We start from the raw sequence: 13,591 nt of genomic DNA, 5'->3' as shown, positions 1-13,591 counted from the left end.
TCATATAAATGAATAACACTCAACCCGTTCTTTTTCATCAGTAGTATTATTTGTTATTTTTTTTTTTTTGAATTTTGTTAATATTTTTTCCTTTTTTTATGTGTTGTGATTCTTGGTTTTTATTCACTTTTGTATTCGCGATCTTGTCACGTTTTACAAGAAAATATAATTTTTTGTTTTGCTTACATGCATCTACGTACCTTTCACTTTTTAAGAATAATACAAAAGATGGATTCATGGTTATTCTTAATTAAGAAGCACAACAATAAAATAAGATACAATGACAAACTTGCTTACAAAACGTTTATTAACTCAAACGAATAAGATGAGGCATGGCATACACCACATGCTGTGTTATATACAGACTAATAAATTACAGAACGTTTAGCAAACACTGAGGAATCAAATAAAATAAAAGAGAGCCTCCATAGTGTAACGTGAGGTAAACGGCAAAGATAACAAGCTTTTCAAAATAGTATTTTCAAAGTAAAACTAAACTTGCTTTCGGTTGAAAGTGCTTGCATGTTTTTTCATCAAACTTCCTTGTGCTGTAAATCAGGTCTTGCCACTTTCGGTTCCGATCTTTTTGTGTCCTTCATTAAATATGGATTTGTTTTACTGAAGATGCCTTCAAAGGAGCTACCAAATATTATCATAACACATGCAGATTGATATCTAATATATAGCATGTATTGCATATATTGAATTTTTAACTCTTTAGTCTCGGTTTTTCAAAATAAAATGAAAAAATAAAATAAAAAAAATCACCTCTCTATATTGGTATCATATGCATGCATTTTCTATACAGCCATACTTTGGCAACATTTTAGATTAGGGAACACTATTCACTATTAACTTGTTTCTTATTAACTTAAATATTGGCTTTTTAGTACTTATAAAGCACATATAAATGCCTTATTCTGCACAAGTATTTTCTAGGTCACTTAACCTTGCCCTGTACCTAAATATAACTACTACAGCAACTGCCTTACTTACCTTAATTAATAAGCAGCAAATTAGGAGTTTGAGGACTCTTAGTTAATGGATATGTGTTCCTTAAAGGTGCTGTAAGTATATTTTTTTACTGTGCTAAAGCATAAAAATACCATGTTTGCAGATATTTAGGAAACATGCTAAAAAAGTTCACACTTGTTTCTCCGAAAAACAGTACTTCAGCCTGTTACTCTACTTTGAAATGTGCGTTCTTTGTCAGAATGTCTGTTTTTGTTTTGGTTTGAAACCGGTCTGGTTTTCGCCCCATGATTTCTGCGAGGTTTTTTCTCTGCTGGCAAACTTAGCAGCACATTCAACTGACCGAACCGCAACCAGACTTAAGTACAAAACAGCGTTTCCAAAAACCTATCACTGTTGACTGTGTGGGAATATGAACATGAATGGAGTTCATCTGTAAATATGCACATAGTTTGTTACACAGACGGACGTTTGTGCTGCATGATATGTAAATTAAAGTAATATAATTCACTGCTGTATAACAACGTACTGCTGTTATAATTCAAGATTTAAGCAATTCAGTTGAAGTGACTGCAGGTTACATTGAAGTACTATTTCAGAAACAGAAAATGTGTGAAACTTCATTATTGGGCATTTATTGGGATAAAAATGCAGTACTGTATGTAACAGTTCAGAGAGTAAACGCAAGTACAACTTAAAGGGATACTCCACCCCAAAATAAAAATTTTGTCATTAATCACTTACCCTCATGTCATTCCAAACCCGTAACTTCGTTCATCGTTCAGAACACAATTTAAGATATTTTGGATGAAAACCGGGAGGCTTGTGACTGTCCCATAGACTGCCAAATAAATAACAGTGCCATATAACCATATATATGACAATCATATACCTTTCATACCTTTCCTGGACCTTGACACTGTTATTTATTTGGCAGTCTATGGGACAGTCACAAGCTTCACGGTTTTCATCCAAAATATCTTAAATTGTGTTCTGAAGACGAACGAAGCTTTTACGGGTTTGGAATGAAATGAGGATAAGTGATTAATGACAAAATGTTCATTTTGGGTTGGAGTATCCCTTTAATGGCGTCATGAGCATATTTGAATTGTTATATAAAGTCATAAGCATGTTTATTAAAAACAGTAACAATTATTTCGGACCTTTTGACATCGGTGAGAATTCAGATTTCGGACCTTTGAATGTAAACTTTGAGAACCCCTGATCTAAAGTGTTACCCCATACTTATTTAGTAATGTTATACTGGAGTGTAAAACACATCAGCTCAGCTTTTCACCATCTGTCTCAGGTTTTCCCATCAGTCCATGCAGCAGACTCCTATGATGCACAGCCTGGTTCAAGGTCACATGGGAGCACAAGCCATGCACCCCAACATGAGGACCAATCAGATGATGGACCAGCAACAGCAACAACAACAGCAAGCCCAGCAGCAACAGCAGCAGCTGATCAGACAGCATCCAGCTCTCAGAGTGCGTACACCACACACACCAATGCATTGTGGGACACTGCGCATTTCACATAAACGCCTACATTTTCAACGATTCACCTGTAATGTCATGGTATCTGTGTGTTTGTCTTACAGCAGCAGCAGCAGCAGGTTCAGCAACAAGTGCAACAGCAGCAGCAGGTCCAGCAGCAGCAGGTTCAGCCTCAGCAGGTGCCGCAGCAGCAGGTTCAACAGCAGCCGGTGGCATCAGCCCAGCCTCCCGCCCAGACCCTGGGAATGCAGCCCATGGTAAGACCCCGAACTACACATCTGCACCATCTTTCAATTAGGTACTTTTAAAATGCATCATGTACTGATTACTGAAACAAATTATTCAGATAAACATTTCTAAAACGGTTCTAGAAGCGTCTGTTGCTTTACTTTTTTTTTTTTGGGATATTCTGAACATTTCCTTCTGTATTTTGTCTCAGTTCCCACGGCAAGGCATGCAGCAAGGCATGCAGCAAACCCAGCAGCAGCAGCAGACCGCAGCGCTGGTCAGACAGCTCCAGCAGCAGCTCTCAAGTATGCTTGAACCCTTATATTACTATAATCACGATACACTACTGTGTCTTTGCTTGATGTACATTGCCCTCATAACATTTTCAAATGCTCATGGCGGGAGCAATATCAACATAAATGCTTATTCTTGTAGGGCTGCCCCCCTTAATAGACAAATAAACAGTAGTCGATCCCAAAATTAGTCGGTTAGTCACAGAACAAAACTGTCTGGACAGATCGTTAACAGCTGGTCCTTGAGCTAATTACTGTATATCAGGCAGGAAATACACACATTCAATCATTCATCGACCTCAAATATGCTTATCATCTGAAAGTGAAACATGTAAGTAGTAGCAAGTAGGGGTGGGCAGTATGACCATATACACAGTATGTGACTCTGCAGCACAAAAGCAGTCTTAAGTCTCTGGGGTATATTTGTAGCAATAGCCAAAAATACATTGCATGGGTCAAAATTATAGATTTTTTTCTTTTATGCCAAAAATCATTAGGATATTAAGTAAAGATCATGTTCCTTGAAGATATTTTGTAAATTTTCTACTATAAATATATGAAAAAACGTAATATGTGATTAGTAATATGCATTGCTAAGAACTTAATTTGAACAATTTTAAAGGTGATTTTGTTTTTCAATATTTAGATTTTTTGCACCCTCAGATTCCAGATTTTCAAACAGTTGTTTCTCGGTTAAATATTGTTCTATCCTAACAAACCATACATCAATGGAAAGATTATTTATTTCGGTTTTATGTTGTTTTATAAATCTCGATTTTGAAAAATTGACACTTAAGACTGGTTTTGTGGTCCAGGGTCACATATTATTTATGTATTTCAGGATACAGTTATTCATATATGTAGTTATTCTGAAAATCGACAAAAAGGGCTTTATATATAAAAAATAACCTAAAATACTTTAAAAATGAAAAGTACTTCACCTTTGATTTTGATTTTTGTTCACTAGTATTTTCTAAGTTCATTCTTAGTGCTGTTCTTTATCAATGCAAAGTCACCAATATTTAAAATGTCATTTTCTGTATTGAAATTACGTTTTTCTTTCCCTAGGTACTCAACCTGGACAGAACACCAACTCATACTTCTGAGAGCGTCTGAATGCATTTCATCAGTGGTATCGAGTAGTTTTAGCGGATTTACTGCTACGTGGCGCTTTCTGAGAGAAGAGGTATCCAGCAAGGCGGCAGTAGAGTCAAACGTTGTTTTCAGACATGCATTTCAGAAAGTCATTCTGTGAAACATTGAGGTGAACCATGAGGTTAAGAGTTTATGTAAAAAGAAGTAGAGGAAATTATAAGATTATTGCAACTTTTTTTTTTTTTAATTTTATTTCAATTTGTACAATTTTTCAGTTTCGTGTATTTCTCATTAAAAAAAAAATCATGTCAGTTTCTATGCCTTGTTGTACGTTGTATAGACCGTGAGCATGAATCATAGAACCCCAACACCTTCACTATCTTTCATGACTACATCATTAAATCAAACTCTTATAAGTATTCATTAGATTTTCCCTCGTATTGTGTTGTTGCCATTTTGGGAGTCTTCCTTTTCACCGGGCTCCCTCAAGACGACTAAACAACACTCCCAAATCAGGACCCAGCGCTCGTCCTTCCAACACACAGTCTCCTCCTTCATATCTCCTCAGAAGTTAAGAGAATCCCAGCTCCTCTCCTCAGGCGCGCAACTCCCAGCCTCCCTGGATAAGATTTTATCAGCAAGCCCTGGCACCACAGGTTGCAGGAGTATCCCATACATCCTGAGGCACTCCAGAGACACGTGAAGGATGGTGTCAAGCCACTGCTGGTCCTCCTTCCGGTCCAGCTTCCACGGGGCGTGTCTTTTGGACGAACCGTTAGTGAGGCGCACGCATGCGCTGATGGCCTCCAGTGCTTAATAGACGTGTAGATGTTCAAAGTGCTGCTCTACTACGACCGGAAGCGCTGATACAGCCTCCATCATCCTGTAATCATCCGAGACGGCTTTCCCACAGTTCTCTTCCTTTGGGAAGCAGGTGTTGGAGAAGCGAGGATACAGCTGTGCGGGGTTGAGCGAGGGCGCGGTGCAGCGGTTCAACAGCCCTCCTAAAGCATCCGCTAACTCGCTGTGCACACCTTCACGACTTTATCGTCGTAATAGTCCGCAGTCCGAATCCGGAACGCCTTGTCTGAGGAGAAAGTATCTCAACCATCCGCACTGAACTTCTCAATGGCGTCTAACGGGTTGATCACGTTTCCGAGGCTCTTGGACATCTTCTTTTCTCCCTCCCCCGTCCAGTGGGAGTGAACGTATATCATCCGAGGAAGAGGCAACCCCGCAGCCATGAGGAACGCCGGCCAGTATATAGCGTGAAACTTGAGGATGTCCTTACCCACGACGTGATGCACCGCCGTCCACCACTGAGCGTGATTCTGAGGGTAACCCACCACCGTCAGATTGACCAGAGCGTCCAGCCACACGTAGATGGTTTGTTCCGGGTCTCCCGGGACTGGGATGCCCCACTGGAGCCGGCTCTTCTGCCGGGACACTGACAGATCTGGGATGTCATCGTCCTCCAGCCACTGGAGAACCAAGTCATGAAACTTCACCGGCCGGATGACCTTCGGGTTCGATCGAAGCCAGCGAAGCACTTCCGTGCGAAAGTCTGATAGACGGAACATGTAATTGTCCTCCTTCATCCACTCCACCTGTCAGAGAATTTGATTAGGTCTTGTGTATGTCAGTCTTCTAAAATCTACATGAGTCCTTGTTTCCAAATATTCATTCCACATCAGTCAACCTTACTATCTTTCAGATGTCACAGACCCCTAAATATAATCATCCTCATATAATAAAATTTAAAAGACAGCTAGCTATATAGTTTCATGTTAGTTGTACATTAAATAAAAAATATACTAGATAGTACACCAATGTAAAAAATGATTTGGATAATATTTAGTTTCTATTAAGTTATAGTTTATTTTATTTTTTTTGCTCACTTTAGGACTGTACTGTTAGATGTCAGTTCATTTGTTTTAATTTAATAATTAATTTTTTAATCTGTTTTTTGTTTATTTATATTATTTAGTCCCCTTTTAATCTAAAGAAAAAATCTAATTATTCTTTCTTAATCATTTATTTTAATCAGCTTTTGTTGTTTACTTATACATTTAAGTCTGTTTTACATATCTTTTCTCATTTTTAGTTATATATATTTTAATCAAATTTTCTAAAGAAAAAATCTAATTTTATGTACCTGTCAATTTTTTATTGTTTATAATTTTTTAATTTACCTCATATTTTTAATTATGTATTTTCCAACTCATTTATTTTAATAATTATTTAAATTTTAAGTTTCATTTTTAAATATTTTAAATTTAAGTGTACTTATTTTAATCTAATTTTCTATTATTCACTTAATTATATATATTTTTTTTTTTTATATAATATAGACTGTAACCTGTTTATTCTAATTTTTTAATCAATTTTTTTTTGTTGTTAACTCAATCTAATTATTTAAATCTAACATTTTGAACTCGGTGATTAATCTCCAGATGCACACCCAGTAATGGCACGTTTATAAAAACTACATAAGTGTCCTAACTGAACTTTACACACGCTGTCTGTGACCCCAGGCCATACAACTTCTGCATGTTTTGCAGACCCCTGTGTTTTAGATGGTGTGGTCCTCTGATGGAGCATGGGCTGTTTATTCCAGGATGGTACCTTGTGGCCGCTCTCACTGGAAACCTTGATCCGTCTCCCTTCTGAGTCTGTGCCATCAGTGACTTTGAGCTGGAGTGAGAAACTTTCATCTGGAGTGGAGTACCAGCCTTCATACGTGCCTTTGTAGAGGAAAGCCTTTGCTCTGGAGAACCGTCCAGAAGCTTTTTCGACGGCTTGTGTATGCCTCTGCTCTGTTGTTCTGATGTAGTCCCGTGTAAGAGATGCCTACATCTTTGGAAAACATGCTTGAAACTCTCTGAGATCTCGGTGCAGAAGCTCAGAGGCTCTTTCCCTGCATTACTGGCTGCCTGCTGGATCTTGAGACCATGTTCATCTGTACCTGCACATACAAACATCTCCCTTTAACACTGATATTAGATTAGATTCAACTTTATTGTCATTATGCAGAGTACAGGTACAGAGCTAATGAAATGCAGTATATAAAGTTAGTGTTTTCACTTCTATTAAGTCATGCAGGACAGAGACGGTAAAACACACACCTGTGGCAAAGCCTGGAGTTGTATCCCTTTAAGAGTTTGTATCTGTGCAGGCAGTCCGCGGTGACCGCGGAGTACACGTGACCGATGTGAGGAACGCGTTTGACGTAGAAGATGGGAGTCGTGATGTAATATGGTTTCGAGCATGCGAGGCCTGCGGGTCGTGAATACCGTACACGCGCGGAGGTCTTCCGTGGAGAGCGTGACCGGATAATCTTAGCGCTGCTCCGACTCGAGTGAGGACACGGCACGGAGACCTCATCACGAGACGCGAGAGAGGGAACATCCGGGTCTTCCGTGAAGCTAAAAAAAAAAAAAAAAAAAAAGAATAGGTCCAACAAATGACTCCCTACTTTGAGATGAATTTGTCACACGCTTGAAATCAACGCTTTCGGTTTTAGTTTCATGTAAAAACACACACACACACACTATATATATATATATATATATTATATATAGATATATATATATATATGCATATATTAGTGCGTATAAACGTATATTCAAAAACCTATTTAAAAACCTATTTAAATATACATTTTATGCATAATAATATATTTACATTGACATATTTAATAGTTAAAAGCCACTCGTAATGACTACAAAATATACATTTAATATTTTCTAATTATTAAAAATATTTTGGCTGCCTGCAACTACTCAAGAATTTGATTGTTGTGCGTGTCTGGACGACTCTGTTTTAAATTCTGATCTATATTATTACTGATCATTATATTATCGCGCATTATACACTAGTCAACATTTGAAGTGGATCAAAGTTGTCCTTAACACCTAAAAATTACTGCGGTTCTTGTCTTAAGGACAACTTTGATGATTTTTTTTGATCCTCTTTCAATTGTTGACTTCTGTAGATCAGAGCCTTATAAGCAATTTGTTAGCAGCTTAATGTTTCAAAAACAATGGTTTTAAAATCATGTTTGAATTGATAAATTAATAAGATTTTAATATCCAGTTAAACTCTGAAAACCAATGCCTTGAAATCCAAAGAGATTCAGAGTGGAGCTTTTGTGTTGGACCTTTTAGCTCCGTCTTGATCCGGAAGCGGTCCTGTTGTCTCTCGATCGGCGTTTTATCATCCGCAGACTCATTCCTCCCTGAAGTTACAGTAGAATAATGAATTAAACTCTCTTATTCTTCCCTCTTTCCGTTCTCCAGATCGACCGTCTAATCTCCCCCGGGTCTCGGGCTGATAGTATTCGCGGGGTCTCGCTGTTGTAGATATGTCAGTGGTGGGCTTTGACGTGGGGTTTCTCAGCTGCTATGTAGCGGTAGCGCGCGCCGGAGGAATCGAGACCGCGGCCAATGAATACAGCGACCGGAGCACACCGTGAGTCCAGCGCTGCACACACCTCTGACCGAGCTCTAACTCTGAAATACCACGCTACTGTAAAGAACACTGTGGAGAAACGCTAGAAACGATTGAAAATCATGTACTCTTTAGTAGTGAAGCATTTGAGAAACAGAACTGAACACAGCGACACTGGACCATTATTTAGTTATTTTCTTTTATTTTTTATATATTTGAGAAATCAGACTTTTATCTCGTGGTTTATTCAAATAAAATGCATTTTTTTATTTTTTTAATAAGTATAAATGTTCCACTTGGGAGGATTTTATGATTTTTATCTATTATTATTATTATTATTGTAATGAAAAAACAAATCTCTGTATGTATGCACACATCACTTTTCAAATGTTTGAGATCTGTGAGATATTTAATGTGTTTTAAAGAAGTCTCTTCTGTTTTATTTGACCAAAAATACAGGGGGAAAAAAACAATGTTGTAAAATATTATTACTATTTAAAATAGTTTTTTTTATGTACTTTAAAATGTAGTTTATTCCTGTGATGCGCAGCTGAATTTTCAGCGTCATTCCTCCAGTCTTCAGTGTCACGTGACCCTTCAGAAATCATTCTAATGATGATTTATTAACAGTGTTGGGAACGGTTTTGCTGCTTAATATTTTTCTGGAACCTGTGATTCTTTTTTTTTTTTTTTTTTTTTTTTTCAGGATTCCTTGATGAATAAATTTAAAAAAGAACAGTATTTATTTAAAATAGAAATCTTTTTTAGTTTTTATTATCACTTTTATCCATTTAACACTATCCTTATCCACTATCCAGCATTCATTTCTTTTTTCTAATTTGGTTTTCTAATTTGAATAAATGCTGTTCTTTTATTTATAACTTTTATTCATCAAAGAATCCTGAAAGAAGTATCACAGGCTCCAAAAAAAAAAAAAATATATATATATATATATTAAGCAGCAAATCCTAAATAAATCAGCATATCAGAATGATTTCTGAAGGGTCACGTGACACTGAAGACTGATGCTGAAAATTCAGCTTTGCATCACAGAAATAAATTCATTTTCAAAGCATATTAAAATAGAAAACTGTTATTTTAATTTGCAATAATATTTCACAATATTACTGTTTTTTCTGTATTTTTGATCAAATAATTGCAGCCTTGATGAGCAGAAGAGACTTCTTTAAAACACATTTTAAATCTTACTGATCCCAAACTTTTGAACGGCAGTGTATCTACATATAATGTGTGTGTGTGTGTGTGTGTGTGTGTGTTATTAATTACACCTACACAGTTATTAGTCATAATATTTGTCCATGTGTGGGTTTGTTATTTCAGAGGTGTTGTGTCTTTTGGGCCACGGAATCGATCAATTGGAGCGGCAGCTAAAAGCCAGGTGCGTGATGTGTAGACGTCAGTCAGCTTATTATGATCTGCTTTTAATGCAGTATTTTGTGTTTGTGGTCATGCATGATTTTACTCATGTTTCTTTTTTTTTGTCTCAACTGAAACACAGATGGTCACCAATTGCAAAAACACTGTCCAGGGATTCAAGCGTTTCCACGGTCGGGCGTTCTCAGATCCGTTTGTCCAGAACTTGAGGTCCAGTCTGGTTTATGACCTGTCACAGATGCCATCGGGCAGGACGGGCATAAAGGTGAGTAGCTAACGTCCAAAAGAAACCCGTCGTGAGCTGACTGATCGGTTTGTGCCAGCATTGTTCAGAGGTCTAGTTCTGGCAGCGAACTCTTCTTGTGAAGCCAAGCGCGGAGTTCTGTTGTTGCGGTGAACGTGAGAGGGAAGGATCGTGAGCTGTTCTTGTGGTTTAGCGCTCGTGTGTTGGATGTTGTAGGTGATGTACATGGAGGAGGAGAAGGTGTTCAGCATCGAACAGATCACTGCGATGCTCCTCACCAAACTCAAGGAGACCGCCGAGAGCGCCCTCAAGAAGCCCGTCGCTGATTGTGTCATCTCTGTGAGTGTCAAAATGAACGTCCCTGAAGGTGTTGCATGTGATCGGTGGGTGCTGAAGTGTTGTGACAGGCTCTATTAATTAGTTAGTTTATCCTTTATTGTCTTCCTTTGGAGAAATTTGTGTTGAGCGATCAAGAGAGCAGGTCAACATACAACAAGAACACCATGCATCAATCATTGCATGATACTAATATTACACTAAAGAGTGCTTCAGTTTGCAATCAGTGATTAGTGCACAGATACAACTATTTGAAAATCTGGAATCTGAGGATGCAAAAAAATCTAAATATTGAGAAAATCATCTTTAAAGTTGCCCAAATGACGTTCTTAGCAATGCATATTACTAATCAAAAATTAGGTTTTGATATATTTACGGTAGTAAATTTACAAAATATCTTCATTGAACATGATCTTTACTTAATATCCTAATGATTTTTGGCATTGAATAAAAATTATTAATTTTGTCCCAGGCAATGTATTTTTGGCTATTTCTACAAATATACCCCAGAGACTTAAGACTGCTTTTGTGCTCCAGGGTCACATTTTATCTCCTTTATATGAATTGGAATGAGCAGCCTGCAATAGTATAGCATAGACATTTCAAAATAAGTATCCCGGTGTATTTTGGGCTTATTAATAAATAAAAGTCACGCAGTATGTATATTTCTTTCCTCTGGTTATTATTTGGTTGCACTTACTAATTAATTTAATTTTAGTTCATTTGATTCCATGTGAATTATTGCTGCTTCTATTCAGAAAGCCCTGTGGCAGGAAGGAAAGACAAAGAACATTATATCTATATATCAATATATATAAATTTTACTAGTATCAGAGTTATTATAGTTAACTAAAAAAAAAATTTAAAAAAATATTGAAATAAGAATAAATGTTAACTGAAATTAAATGAAATAAAAGATTTTCATTTAATTATATATTAATTATATTTGTGTGTGTGTGTATATTAAATAATCTGATATACTATACTAAAACTTAAAAATATATATGTTAAAAAATAAAAATTAATAACTGTACAGACAAGTTTAAAAACAACAAAAACTAATAAAAATGACAGAAACAGGACAAAATTACTTAAACTTATAATTATAATTAAAATAAATTATTTTAGTTATATCTAAATATCTAAAATAGAAATATCTAAAAGAAATATAATAAAAATGAACAAAACTTAAAATTAGCACAAGTTATAAATATGTGTGTGTGTGTGTGTGTGTGTTATTTATTATATTTTGAAGCAGATATAGTTGAAAACCTAGTGTCTGATTTGTATTTTTATTAATTAAATGTTTTTGCTTGATAATATCTCGCTGTATCTCTTTAAGGAAAAACAAATTATTTGCTCATTTTTCATTGCACCCCTAAAGTTTCTAAATGCGCTCCTAAATGTTTTCAACTTAGGAACTTATGTGCTCCTTATGAAAAAAATGAAGCGTCAATCCCTGCATATGTATGAGTTACTGGAGACAGAGATCCACTTTAGATTCTCTGAATACTCTGAAATCAGTTTGCTAAGCGTATGCTGCTTTCGGTCCCACAGGTCCCCTGCTTCTACACGGACGCTGAGAGGAGGTCCGTCATCGATGCGGCTCAGATCGCAGGACTCAACTGTCTGAGACTCATGAATGAAACCACCGCAGGTGAAGTGGAGCTCAGTTTCAGTTGTAACACACCCGCTTTCTGCTCTTGAGTGACATCCGTGGCTTTTGCACGCAGTGGCTCTGGCATACGGGATCTACAAGCAGGATCTTCCCGCTCCGGAAGAGAAGCCGAGGACGGTGGTGTTTGTGGATATCGGCCATTCAGGCTACCAGGTGTCTGGTGTGTGCCTTTAATAAAGGCAAGCTGAAGGTTTGTGCCCATGACATTTCTTTCTTCTAAATGTGATCTGGACTGTTGTGTGGAAATATAGACAAAGCGTTTTTTCTGTACGGATTCTAGCTACAGCCTTTGACCCTGAAATGGGAGGAAAAGACTTTGATGAGCGACTGGTCAAACATTTCTGTGAGGAGTTTGCGGTGGAAGTACAAGCTGGATGTGAAGTCCAAGCCCAGAGCGTTGGTCCGGCTCTACCAGGAATGTGAGAAGCTGAAGAAGCTGATGAGCGCCAACTCCTCCGACCTGCCCCTGAACATCGAGTGCTTCATGAATGATATCGATGTCTCAAGCAAACTTAACCGGTACGCACTTATTTAATCTCAGCTGGAATGAAACTATCACATGTTCTCACGTCACGTTGTTCCAAGCCTGCTTTATTTTCTTTGTTTCGAGGAAAAAAAAATGCAGGATTTTTGGATGGGTTTTCAAGCTGCTGTTTTTCGTGGGTCGAGGAACGGGTTCTCAGGGTCGCAAAACATCGTTAAAGTTCAAGCAATCCATAAGACTTGTGCGCTACAGTACGAGTCTTAAAGGGATAGTTCACTCAAAAATTAAAATGGTCATCATTTACTCAAACCTCGTGTCACAGGGTCTGCACGGGGTCTTAAAAAGTCTTAAATTTAAGCCATATCAAATTTAAGCCATAAAAGCTTTTTTGAAATAGTATAAGAAAGTCTTAATTATGATTTCAAAGAGGTCTTAAATTTGGGACGGAAAGATAAGAATTGAGGTGGAGTTTTATGATTAAACTTGATTGCTCAGTCAGGTGCTGCTGCTTTGTGTACTGTGTTTAAAAAAAACATTCTTTCTGCCTTTCTGAAAGCGCCACCTGCTGGCAGAGAATGAAGTTGCATTTCAATCCTCCTGTTTTTTGGTTCAGATCAGTGTGAAAAATTGTCCCATATTTTTTACGCAGGTGTTGTAAATGTGAACCATTGGATTCGAAAAGAATCTAATGCATTACACAATCTAAACACTTTTTTAGACACTAATATGTATTTGTTATTAAACTAATCTGATTGCTTGATTTAAAAATTTGGTTTACATTAATACTAACAAGTGTGTTACTTTTTGACTCATCCCTTTCTTAAAATGGTTTAAAAGGCTGCTTTTATCATTTATAAGACTTTGTTTTTGTGAAACCGGTAGTCTGAAACTCTTTTACAGTTAAGACCCAGTTCTTAA

The 13,591-nt window shown here is 37.1% G+C and overlaps 3 pseudogenes; 2 read left to right on the top strand and 1 right to left on the bottom strand.

Moving 5' to 3' along the window:
• Positions 1-4,407, top strand: part of LOC109087418 — a 32,535-nt pseudogene extending 28,128 nt beyond the window's left edge.
• Positions 4,408-4,559: 152 nt separating this feature from the next.
• On the bottom strand, positions 4,560-7,779 carry LOC122147546 (annotated as a pseudogene).
• Positions 7,780-8,229: 450 nt separating this feature from the next.
• LOC122147545 overlaps positions 8,230-13,591 on the top strand; it is a 13,896-nt pseudogene continuing 8,534 nt past the window's right edge.

Source organism: Cyprinus carpio, chromosome A14 (genome assembly GCF_018340385.1).
Source record: "Cyprinus carpio isolate SPL01 chromosome A14, ASM1834038v1, whole genome shotgun sequence".
NCBI lineage: Eukaryota > Metazoa > Chordata > Actinopteri > Cypriniformes > Cyprinidae > Cyprinus > Cyprinus carpio.
This window is presented reverse-complemented; position numbering and strand designations above follow the sequence as displayed.